The sequence below is a fragment of the Bubalus bubalis genome, chromosome 2 (genome assembly GCF_019923935.1).
Source record: "Bubalus bubalis isolate 160015118507 breed Murrah chromosome 2, NDDB_SH_1, whole genome shotgun sequence".
NCBI lineage: Eukaryota > Metazoa > Chordata > Mammalia > Artiodactyla > Bovidae > Bubalus > Bubalus bubalis.
The window spans coordinates 31,536,896-31,549,312 of record NC_059158.1 but is presented as its reverse complement, the minus strand read 5'-3'; the positions used below and the strand labels follow the sequence as shown (position 1 = coordinate 31,549,312).

Below are 12,417 nucleotides of genomic sequence, written 5' to 3'. Positions count from 1 at the left end.
GATGGATACAATACTTTTCCCATGTGTCACTCAAGAAGCTTTCCTGGCTGAACAGCCGAAATTATGGAGCGCAGTCTTTAGGTCAGATCCAATTGTGGAAAATAGAGGAGCAGTGGAATGCCAACTTTTACTGGAACCTCCCAAGAAAGACTCAAAATTATTGTACTCAAGGGGGCCCTAGTCCCTCCAGAGGTCGTATTGGTTTTCTCTTGGAGACCTAGCAGAATGTGGAAGTGTATTTTAGGGTAAACTAAATGGTCTTGCTTTTTAAGAAAAAAATATTTATTTGATGGCACCGGGTCTTAGTAATGGCACGTGAGATCTTTAGTTGTGGCATATGGAATTTAATTCTCTGATCAGGAATCAAACCCAGGCCCCTTGCATTGGGATCAAGGAGTCTTAGCCACCAGACAACCAAGTCCCTAAAGGGTCTTGCTTTTGATGGCAGCCCTGACTTCCAATCCTTCAAGAACGACACACCTGCCAGAGCTGGTAATGGTTTAGACACTTCACACAGTCCATCCTAGGCTTTGAGAGAGCCAGGGCCTGGGGTGGTCACAGCCATCCTAGCTGGCCCAGGAGAAGAAGCCAAGACACCAGTTATCTCTGGCCTTCTGAAGTAGCCCCTGTGCACTGAGGGAAGGAGAGGATTCATGTTCAAGAAGAGCACAGTGAAGGAGCTCACTTAGGTCCATTTTGTCATTGTTGCTGTTGCCTCTGGGCCGTGAAGACCTCAAGGTTTCAACCCTCCCTCTCTGTGGGTTGGCTTCCCCTTTAGGTCTCCAGCCCTAAGTCTTCCCTTGAGGCACATTTCTGTATCTCTTCTGCTCTCTGATGTTTCCAGAAGGATATCCTCTATCACCTCCTTCCCATCAAACCTGAAACTGAACTCACTCTTCCCCTGAAAGATGGACTTCTCCATTTCTGTTTAAAAAGAAAAAAACAAAACCTAAAACTAAACACACTACGAATCTTCCAGTCATACCTCTGAGTTATTTTTGGATCCACTTCCTCTTTCGGACTTCCACCTGGCATATCAGTTGGCCCCCAAATCTTATCAAGTTTCCCTTTGTAGAGTTTTCTTTTATTGCCTACATCACGCTAGAAAAACAAGTCACTACCCCAGGCTCCTCACCTCTGTCTCTAGCTTAATCCATGCTGCAGGCTCATTACATTTGAGATAATACATTCCTGATGGCTAAGTCACCCAGGAGTCGGTGGTGTGTGACAGCAGCCTTCTCTAGGCAGCTCCAGGGTCTCCCCCACATGTCATCCCTCCATGCCTTGGCACTGGCTGATTTCTTTGCATGGCATGCACCCCACCCTGTCCCCTTTGTCCTATTTGGCCAACTTCCTCTTGTCCTTTAAAATGAAACTGAAGTGTCTCCTCTTCTTTCACCCAACATCACCTCCAGAGGAAAATTTGATCTCTTCCTCTTTCACCATGACCCACCAAGACTCATACATTCCTCTCCTAGCACGTGGAGGTGCATCTGCCTTCCTGCTCGGCCTTGGCTTTCAAACTACTGTTCTTAATCTTCACTGTGTATTAGAACCACCTCTAATAATGTGATTTTTAAAAATACTAATGCCCGGATTCTTCCCCCTGAGATTCTGGTTGGGTAGTCTTGGGTGAGGCTCTGGCATTTTTCAGCAGACCCCCAAGTGACTCTAATGTGCTGCTGGGATGAGAAACGTGGTATTAAGGCTCCTGTAGGATAGGGCTTCGGTCTCATTCTCTGATCCTCAACCAGCCCTCAAGTAAGCACCTTCTAAACATTCACTCAACTAGATGAAGGGCCCCAGGTCCTCTGCCTGCCCTCTGCTTTTCTCTCTCTTCTCACTGGGCATCTTCATCACTCCTAAAAAAAAGGGGGGCGGGGTGGGCCACCAGGAACAAAACCTCGGGAAAATGCCACTTGAAGCTTTAGAGAATTAGGCCACCTGGAGTCAGCATAGGTGGGAGGGGACATAAAAGTATGATCACAGTATTTCAAATACGTTAAAATAAAAATGGAGAAGGAGCACATTGTAAATATCCATTTCTCCACCTTCTAATGTTTCTTCTCTCTTTCTGGACCCAGAATGTGGGCAAATGTCTCATTAACCAGCACTCCTACTCCCCGTCCATGCCTTTTCCCTGAGGAACTTCAGAGAAGAAAAGCAGTGCTATATTTATGCTTTTCTAATGTTCTTATCCAACCATCCCTCAATAAAAAGGAAATCTGGGAATGGCACCCCCTTACTCCAATACTCAGTGTTCAGTCTTTCTCCCTTTCTTCTCCCTCTATATAAACATTTAGGTGAAAATAAGTGATAAAGGGCTGTTTTTTTTCCTGTGATAAAATTATCCCATCCTCCTTATACAAAGTTCAGAAAACTTAAAAAAAAAACATGAATAATAAAAATAGTGGTACTGCCACCATTAAAAATGAACAACTGTTAAGATTTTGGTGGTTTTGTTGTATACTGCATATTTATATAAGGAAAAAATATATATATATATAATGTATATAGGAGTACAGGTTTATATGTGAAAAAGAAAGAGAATAAAGCACAAATTGACTTTCCATGTGGGAAGATCTGTCTTCATGCTGCACTAACTTGCTTCTTTATCTACCCAAAGAATAAACAGTCCCATAACCATCAGACTGAAGTGTTCCTGAAGACTCCAAAGAAGAGGTGGAAGAGGCTTGTCACCTTGCTTACCCACAGCTCTCACGATCATTGTCCCGACCTCAACCTCAGCCTTCCTCTCTGCCCAAGTTCATTTCCCCTGGCACTGGCTTCTGCATGCCCAAATCATTCTCCCAGCTTCTCTGTGTTTCCTTCCCCAACAGAGCAATTCAGTTCATCTTTCATTCCTTCAAGCTGATATCCTCACCCCTGTCCTCTAAGAAGAAAGACCTTGTGGGTCCTAGAATATGTCATCTTAGAGAGTAGTAGGAGATTGCTAATACAAAAAAAAAGAGAGAGAGAGAGAGAGGGAAAGAGAAGGAAGGAAATATGGAGGGGAAGGGAAAGAAAGAGGAAGGTGGCAAGGGAGAGAAAAAAGAAAAGGAGAGAGAGAGAGAAAGGAGGGAAAGAAAAAAGGAAAGAAACTTAAAAGGAATATAAATATACATAATTTTAGAAAACCATTAGATCATATTACTTATAGTTTTGCACCCTTATTTTCACACTCAACACTATATTAGGGTGGCTATCCTCTTTTTAATTAGAAACTGAAGACTCACAGAGAATGAAAACGCCAACAGCAGCTCTCTGGTGTGGGTGGGACTCTGGGCATGGAGGGCTTTCCTTAGTGGAGGGAAACCTCCTATGTCAGGACAGACCTTATTTAACAAAGCATTACCCATGACACAGGTACATGGGGTCATTTTTGCTGCCAGTTCTCTATGGAAGTTGTTGGCTTCATTTTTTGAGGACTATTCTAAAGTACTATTCTTTGGTAAGGGCTTCCCTGATAGCTCAGTTGGTAAAGAATCCACCTGCAATACAGGAGACCCCAGTTCGATTCCTGGGTTGGGAAGATGTGCTGGAGAAGGGATAGGCTACCCACTCCAGTATTCTTGGGCTTCCCCTATGGCTCAGCTGGTAAAGAATCCTCCTGCAATGCGGGAGACCTGGGTTCGATCCCTGGATTGAGAAGATCCCCCAGAGAAGGGAAAGGCTACCCACTGCAGTATTCTGGCCTAGAGAATTCCATGGACTGTATAGCCCGTGGAGTCGCAAAGAGTCAGACACAACGAACAACTCTCATTTTAACTTTTCATTCTTGAGTAAAGGAGACACAGGAATCTTGAAAGACACAGAGTCTCACAGGAGTCCTTCCTTTAGAGCCAGGTGGGGAGACCCTCCCACATGTGCACACATCACCATGACAGCACATGACCTACCAACACAAGCTCATCTTGGGAACAAACACCAGATATCCTCTGTCCTCTGCAGATTCCTAGGTCTTGGTGCAGGACTGCTGGTAAAAGGCTGTGTGAATTGGGGGATGCAGACACACAACAGAAAGGATTCCAGGTGAATATAGAACTAAGATGCAAGGAAAGTTATACTTTTCTTCTCCTGAACCGACCATTAGAGAAGATTCAGATTTAGACTCTTGAATGGGAGTTGGCAAATCACAGCCCAGTGGCCAAGTCCAGCCACACTCATTTAAGTGTTGCTATATTGTCTTCTGATTTACAGTGGCTAGACTGAAGCACTGTGGCAGAGACCACACGACTCACAAAATCCAGAGGATTTACTATCTGGCCCTTCGTCGAGAAGGTTTGCTGATGACTGACCTAGAAAAATTCTTTCTAGTTGCAGGGAGTCCCAAATGGAGGACTCCTAGTCTGCTTTGTCTTCTGGTTGTAGAGTAAACTTCATTCTTGGTAGAAGGGAGGAATGAGGGGAATGCCTACCTTTCAGTTGGAGGGGGCAGGTTTGTCTCAGAATCTAAGCCCTCAGGCCTGTTAGGGCAGAGTCTGTAGGGGGAGGACGAACCGGTTTCTTGGAGCCAGATCAGAAATCAACTTCCTCCAAGAGCTTCCCATCCTCCACACCCAAAACCATAACCGTAGAAACACCCTCTATCTATCTTCTGTGGGGACCCGAAAGGGCTTGAATCATCCTAGTGCTAACTGGGGAGCATTTTACAAGAGTTAGACCACAAAGGAAGGTTAATCCATGGAAAACCTTTCTGTGAGGGATTTGTTCTCGAAAAACAATGCAATATGATAGTGTAAGGCTTTGTCTTTGGAGTCAGACAGGCATGGGCTTGAGTTCTGTTGACTGAGGGACCTGGGGCAAGTTACTGTAGTTCTGGAAACTTCTCTTGAGTCATCTGAAAAATAGGAAGAAAAATAGTAGTCTCCTCATAGGGTCATTATGAGAAGTAGATTAGATATTGTACTAAACAAAATATTTGGCACAATTCACAACACACACAAATAGTGTTCAGTGAATGTGCAGTCTTATCATCATGAAGACAATCTTCTGGCTGACTAATGTACAAAGAGAGCATCACTGTCATTTTCTAAAGTTTTCTTGCACATTATTATTAATGGTCCTGGAAATTTTTAGGCATTTAATAAATGGTAATAAAGATCTAGGTTGCAGATTACTTTGGCAAATGGAGCATCTTTGAAACTGTTTGTTTGAATCCGTGAGAAGAAATAGATTTTATGATAGAACCAATTACATACACTTGTGTGTGTGTTTGCAGTGGAAAAAAAATGCTCATGGTGTGTATAACCTTCCTATACGCAATGCACTTTGATATTTTCAATTTGCTTAAATGGTGGACATAACCCACTCAAATTTACAACCCACTGAGGGGTTGAGATCCACAGTTTGAAAAAACACGCTCCGGGGAATCACTGACTTTGAGTCCTGAGGCATGAATGTCTCTTGTTTATAACACCACCATTTTTGGCAGTTGGGAGACTTATAACACCTCCCATGATGATTTGTTTTATGTTTCTATGTCTTGCATCCTTAATTATATCTTTTGAAGTCAAAACAAAGTTGTTTGCTTTCTTAGAATATTGCACAATTTTCTTTTGGAGTGATGGAAACAAAAGAGTTCTCAAAGATTGTTTTTAGGTGCAAATGAATTTATGTTTCTGAAAATTTAAGAAACAGATTTTCTGTCTTCCACAGGAAATTTTATAACTCAAATTATGGAAGATAAACAGATACCAAAATTATCTGTCTCGTGTGGTCTACAGTGGGATGTGAAAGTTTCTCAGAGAAGGAATTTGAAGTAGTATAGATTTACCATATTGTGTTAGCCTCAAGTGTGATTCAGTTATACATGTGTATTCCTTTTTCAGTTTCTTTTCACTTATAGGTTTTTACAAAATACTGAGTATAGTTCCCTGTGCTACACAGTAGGTCATTATTGGCTGTCAATTTTATACATAGTGTGTGTGCATGCTCAGTCAATCAGTTATGTCTGACTCTTTTTGACTTCATGGACTGCAGTACACCAGGCTCCTCTGTCCATGGGATTTTCCAGGCAAGAATACTGGAGTGGGCTGCCATTTCCTACTCTAGCGGATCTTCCTGACACAGGGATTGAACTGATGTCTCCTGCATTGGCAGGCGAGTTATTTACCTCTGAGACACCTGGGAAGCCTGCATATAGCAGTTGAGTATCTGTTATTCCCCAAAGTCCTAATTTCTCTCATCCCCCTCTCCCTGAGAAGTGATACTAAGCAAAATATATATGAAAAAAAAAACAAACAAACAAACAACAAGACATGATCAGTCCTTCTGGTTCCTTTCTCCACCTATTCCTACACTACGCTGCTAATGAAATTGCTGAAAGCCTGAATGCCAATGACTTATCATCAAGATGTTCTGTTCTAACTCTTCTTCCTGTATCTACATTCTTCCTAATGTTCTAAATTATGATTCCCTCTGTCACTGATAGAAACACAGCCAATACCTACTGTTTTTGCCCAGGTGTCTTAATCAGAATTCTGACCATAAAGACTCTAGATTGAGGCTCTGAGACTTGGAGGCAAATTCCTGCTGCAGGACTCTACCTGCATTTCAGGGGACCCTGTGCTTCCAGCACATTCTACTACCCACCATTCTGAGCCAGACCAGCCCAACCAGCAGAAATCCAAGTCCTCAGCCTCTTTTCCTATTTCACATACATTTTCTAATCTTGGTCCCTTATAACCTGTTGGCCTTTGCCCCCAGCACAATTTTAAACCAGCTACACTCAGCCAGTTTAGGGAAGCTATTTGAGTTTCAAGTTTTTAAATTTTTACTTGAATCTTTATCCTTCCAACATGATACCTGAGATAAGTGCTACAGAGAAAACACTAAAAATATTAGTGTTATAGTGTTGACTCTTTTTTTTTCTTCCTCCCTTTCTGTTTCTTCCTTCCTTAATTTATTTTTTCCTTCCTTCTTTCTACTTTGCTGAATATTCTACCTTTTCTTCAGTGAATTATGAGGTGAGGGATATTTTTTTAATTGCTTAAGAGAAAACTATACTCCCTCTAAAATTTCAAGAAACTTGTGTTTAAGATTTCATCACACCTGGTGTGTTCATAGCTGAGTCCCAGAGGTGAGATGAGGAGAGCAGGACATTTTCTGTAGAGCAGTCATTAAAAGGCCAATAACCTGGTCCATCTCTTTGTTATCTGGTAGCTGGATGGCTCCAGAACGTTTCCTTACTCTACCTATGCCTCAGCTTTTGTTATCAGAAAAATGAGGCTAGTAATAGCATGTGACTCACATCATTGTTGTGAAGATAATCACAGCAAGCACTCAGCATACTCACTGGTCCCAGGCAAGCACACCATCCATAATGATAATAATTATTATGATTCTTGCCATAGGAGTTCTCATCCAGTCAGACCCCCTACAGGAGGAAACGTGTGGTGATGATAAAATGTTTGTTTATTATCTTAGTTGTGGTGACAATTTCACAGGTGAATGTATATATTCAAACCCATCAAACTGCATACATTGAATACATGCAGTGTCTTAAAATATTAATTACATCTCAAAAAAACCTAAAACAGTAGAGTACAAATATGGATGGGGCACCAATAACATCTGTCTCTGCTAGAAACCAAACAGACTATTAATAGATATGAATTATTTTTTCTAATTGAGCAGTAGAAATGGCAGAAAACAAACAAGCAAAAAACCAAAACAAACAAACCAAAATTCCACAAAAGCCAGAGCCCATAATCTTGGCTAGAAAGAGGACTCCAGCAACATAACAGAGGGAAAACTACTTCCGGTCTCATCGAGAATTTTGCACCTAGAGGGGTGGGATGGGGCTAGAGGTGGGAGGGAGGTTCATGAGGGAGGGGACATAGATATACTTGTGGCTGATTCATGTTGGTATTTGGCAGAAATCAACACAATATTGTAAAGCAATTATCCCTCAATTAAAAATAAACACATTTAATTTAGAAAAAAAAGGATTTCTCACCAATGAATAGCCTGTCCTGTGACCAGAAGCTGTAGGAAGGACTCCCAGGAAGAAGACATGACTTCGTGAGCTTCCCATGATAGATCATCAAAATCTTCAGAAACAAAAGGTTGGCTGTTCCAGACTCCCCAGGGCCAAGGGGTCCTAGGAGTTCCCTGCTCTTCCTGACAGACAGTCCCTGAAAGCACACTGTCATGATGGAATGGGATTAAGTAGAGGTGCATTCCTGATGATTCCCCACATTGGTCCAGGGAAGGTTCCCACGACATAGATTTGGGGAGCAGATAATCTGAGGCAGGATAAGGAGGATGAGCTGTAGCTTGTGTTTTGCAATGTTACCCAGAATTCCCCAGACTCCACAACTTTGACCCTGTGTCCTAGAACCAGGAGTTGGGAGCAGGAGTGCTGGGAATATGGGGTCACAGATGTCCCCAGCTCCCAGGGCTTCCTGCCAGGCTTCTTAGTGGTTGGGAATTCTTTGCAGGCCCTTAAGGAGGTATGAAACCTGGTTCCCAGTTCACCTGACTTATTGAAAAGATAACTTCCTGGCTGAGATGCTCAAAGTAGACCATTAATGGGGAGGGAGCAACGTCAATGTCCCTAAGGCCAACCCTCTGCTCATTCCAGTACCCTGGGGTGTCCCTTACCCATTTGTTGTTTAGTCACTTTTCAGTCGCCTGCCAGGCGTCTCTGTCCATGGGATTTCCCAAGCAAGAATACTGGAGTGGGTTGCCATTTCTTCCTCCAGGAGATCTTCCCGACCCAGGGATTGAACCTGCATCTCCTGCGCTGGCAGTCAGATTCTTTACCACTGAGCCACCAGAGAAACCCATCTTAACCCTTAGAAGAATTAACAGAGTACATGGTGATCTCTGGCTCCTGGCTCAACTCACAAGCTTAGTCGGAAGTGTAAACATTTTGCAATATACATGTTAAAAGCTGATTATCTAAGTCTCCATCTGAAGAAATTTAGCTAAAGACATTCCCCTGGCATTTCCCAGCCTCCAATGTTTTGGCCCTGAGCCCTGGAGACCCAGGAGGCTGAGAACAACAAAGACATTTTGCCTCATGCTGAATTCTCATCTCCTTCTATTTCCTGTCATATCCACAGCTGTTCTCCATGCTGGGGCTTCACAAGATGCAAGTTACATCCCTCTGACTGGAAAGGACTCTAGGGAGCAACCAGGCTGTCCCCCTGGTTGCTCATGATTTGAGTGTAATTTCCCCTCTTAGGAATTACACTCAGATCTTGAGATATGCTTATGGCTTTGTGAGCAGTTCAGTTCAGTTCAGTCGCTCAGTCCTGTCCATCTTTTTGCAACCCCATGAATCGCAGCACGCCAGGCCTCCCTGTCCATCACCAACTCCCGGAGTTCACTCAGACTCACGTCCATCGAGTCAGTGATGCCATCCAGCCATCTCATCCTCTGTCGTCCCCTTCTCCTCCTGCCCCCAATCCCTCCCAGCATCAGAGTCTTTTCCAATGAGTCAACTCTTCACATGAGGTGGCCAAAATGCTGGAGTTTCGGCTTTAGCATCATTCCTTCCAAAGAAATCCCAGGGCTGATCTCCTTCAGAATGGACTGGTTGGATCTCCTTGCAGCCCAAGGGACTCTCAAGAGTCTTCTCCAACACCACAGTTCAAAAGCATCAATTCTTCAGTTCTCAGCCTTCTTCACAGTCCAACTCTCACATCCATACATGACCACAGGAAAGTCCATAGCCTTGACTAGATGAACCTTTGTTGGCAAAGTAATGTCTCTGCTTTTTAATATGCTGTCTAGGTTATTAAGGATGAACAGGGTCATCCTTAAATCCACCAGACCCTTTCCAGAATAAAGTTTTCAGGGTTGGCCATCCTGAAGCAGAGTGCAAGATGTTTCTTCAGGTTCCCCCAGCCTCCCACTCATGTGCAGAATCTTGAATTTGCACTTAACAGGGGCCTTTGATAACACATGTACCATTGCCACATATGGTGGAGACCACAAGGTTCTGGTCATGTCCCTGGGTTGGGCCAGGTCCCTCCACGAAGGACAAAATCAAATTGCGTCTCAGGACTAAGAGTGAGTTAGAGGTGACTCTGTAGTTTTGAACCTGAATGACTGAGGTGTCCTCTCTGATCAGAGAAGGCAATGGCACCCCACTCCAGTACTCTTGCCTGGAAAGTCCCATGGACGGAGGAGCCTGGTGGGCTGCAGTCCATGGGGTCACGAAGAGTCGGACATGACTGAGCAACTTCCCTTTCACTTTTCACTTTCATGCATTGGAGAAGGAAATGGCAACCCACTCCAGTGCAAGTCAATATACCTGTTGCTGATTCACGTTGAGGTCTGACAGAAAACAACAAAATTCTGTAAAGTATTGTCTTTTAACTAAAAAATAAATAAATTAAAAGAAAAAAAAAAGAAGTGGAAGAAAGGTGGTGTGGGGATGACAAGAGAGCAGATTCATGGAGTCATTTTAGAGGGTGTTTAGACCTTCATTCTGAATCCAGAAAGGATGGATCTCATTAGGTAAATGAAACTATTTCTGAAGACTTAAGGTGGGGTTGACTGTGCTATTATTTGTCACAGGAGATAGCTAGGAAAACAAGGAGAGGACACTATAAGATAACTCTGTGCTGTGTGTGCTGTGCTTAGTCACCCAGTCGTGTCTAATTCTTTGAGTCTCCATGGACTGTGTGGCCTGCCAGGCTCCTCTGTCCATGGGATTCTCCAGGCAAGAATGCTGGAATGGGTAGCCATTCCCTTCTCCAGGGGATCTTCCCGACCCAAAGATTGAACCCAGGTCTCCCACATTGCAAGCAGATTCTTTACCATCTAAGCCACTAGGGAAGCCCAAGAACATTGGAGGGGGTAGCCTATCCCTTCTCCAGGGGATCTTCCTGACCCAAGAATCAAACCAGGATCTCCTGCATTGCAGGCAGATTCTTTACCAGCTGAGCTACAAGGGAAGCCCATAAGATAACATTGCTGCTGCTGTTGCTGCTAAGTGACTTCAGTCGTGTCTGCCTCTGTGTGACCCCATAGAAGGCAGCCCACCAGGCTCCCCCGTCCCTGGGATTCTCCAGGCAAGAACACTGGAGTGGGTTGCCATTTCCTTCTCCAATGCATGAAAGTGAAAAGTGAAAGTGAAGTCGCTCAGTCGTGTCCGACTCTTAGCAACCCCATGGACTGCAGCCCACCAGGCTCCTCCGCCCATGGGAGTTTCCAGGCAAGAGTACTGGAGTGGGGTGCCATTGCCTTCTCCGCAAGATGACACTAGAAATCACTTAACATTTATACATATAATAAAATAATAGCTTTCTTCCATTTCCAGTAAAATCTCTAGGGAAAAGGAAAATTATAGGGGAGAAAATAATGTTCCCTCTCCCATAGTCAACCCTGAGTTCTCTGCTAATCTTGGGATTTGAGAATAGTTCTCAAGTCTCCCCAAAGCCATCTATTTTGAGTAGACAATGCCCAGTTCATACATGACTGCTTTCAAAACTCTTGACACATACTGTCCTCTGAATACATTCTAGTTTGTCACTGTGCCTCTGAAGATGATTCAGATTCATATTCAGAATTTTCATAAAGTCTCTAAATCCAAAATGAACTGACAAAAAAAAAAAAAAAAGATTAACAGACCTATTACCCATCTGGTGCAGCCTAAGACTACATTGAATTTTTAGCAGCAATATGGTAGTCATAGTTGACTTTGCATTGCCTTCTGGTCAGTTAATGTCAGTTCAGCTTTTTCAAACAAACTGCTTTTTTTATATGCATTTACTTGTTTGGGTTGTTTTGTTTTTGTCTGACTAAAGGCAAACATTTACCCATGTTAAACTATATGGTAAAGATGGGAGATGCCTATCAATCTCATTTACTGACACCTCTTTGAATGTGGATTCTGACTTATTAACCATCCTTCCCAATTTTGTGTTATTTCCAAATTAATAATCAGGTCACTTAAGACTTCTTTCAAATGTTTGATTAAAATATTGAATTGGAGAGGAAGGAAACCAAGGACACTGTGGCAGGTGATAAAATTTTCCTCCTTCTTTTTTTTTATTTATTTATTTTTTTAATTATTATTTTTTTTTACTTTACAATATTATATTGGTTTTGCCATACATCAACATGCATCTGCCATGGGTGTACACGTGTTCCCCATCCTGAACCCCCCTCCCACCTCCCTCCCCATACCATCCCTCTGGGTCATCCCAGTGCACCAGCCCCAAGCTTCCTGTATCCTACATCAGACCTGGACTGGCGATTCGTTTCTTTTATGATATTATACATGTTTTAATGCCATTCTCCCAAATCATTCCCCCTGCCCTTCTCCTTCTTAAGCGGGTTCTTCAGGATCACATAGGCTTCCCTGGTGACTCAGATGGTAAAGTCTACCTGTGGTGCAGGAGACCCAGGTCTGATCCCTGGGTAGGGAAGATAACTTGGAGAAGGGAAAGGCTACCC

At 43.2% G+C, this 12,417-nt stretch overlaps 1 protein-coding gene across 2 annotated transcripts in view; it reads right to left on the bottom strand.

The window, feature by feature from the left end:
• Positions 1–8,233, bottom strand: part of ADGRF1 (adhesion G protein-coupled receptor F1) — a 104,504-nt gene extending 96,271 nt beyond the window's left edge. Inside the window, exon 1 of one of the 2 annotated variants that reach the window (XM_044929242.2) lies at positions 7,961–8,233. The gene's annotated coding sequence lies outside the window, so the exon portion shown is untranslated. The remainder of the gene's footprint in view (positions 1–7,960) is intronic. The other variant, XM_044929247.2, reaches the window with a different exon arrangement.
• Between the last annotated feature and the right edge of the window lie 4,184 nt (positions 8,234–12,417).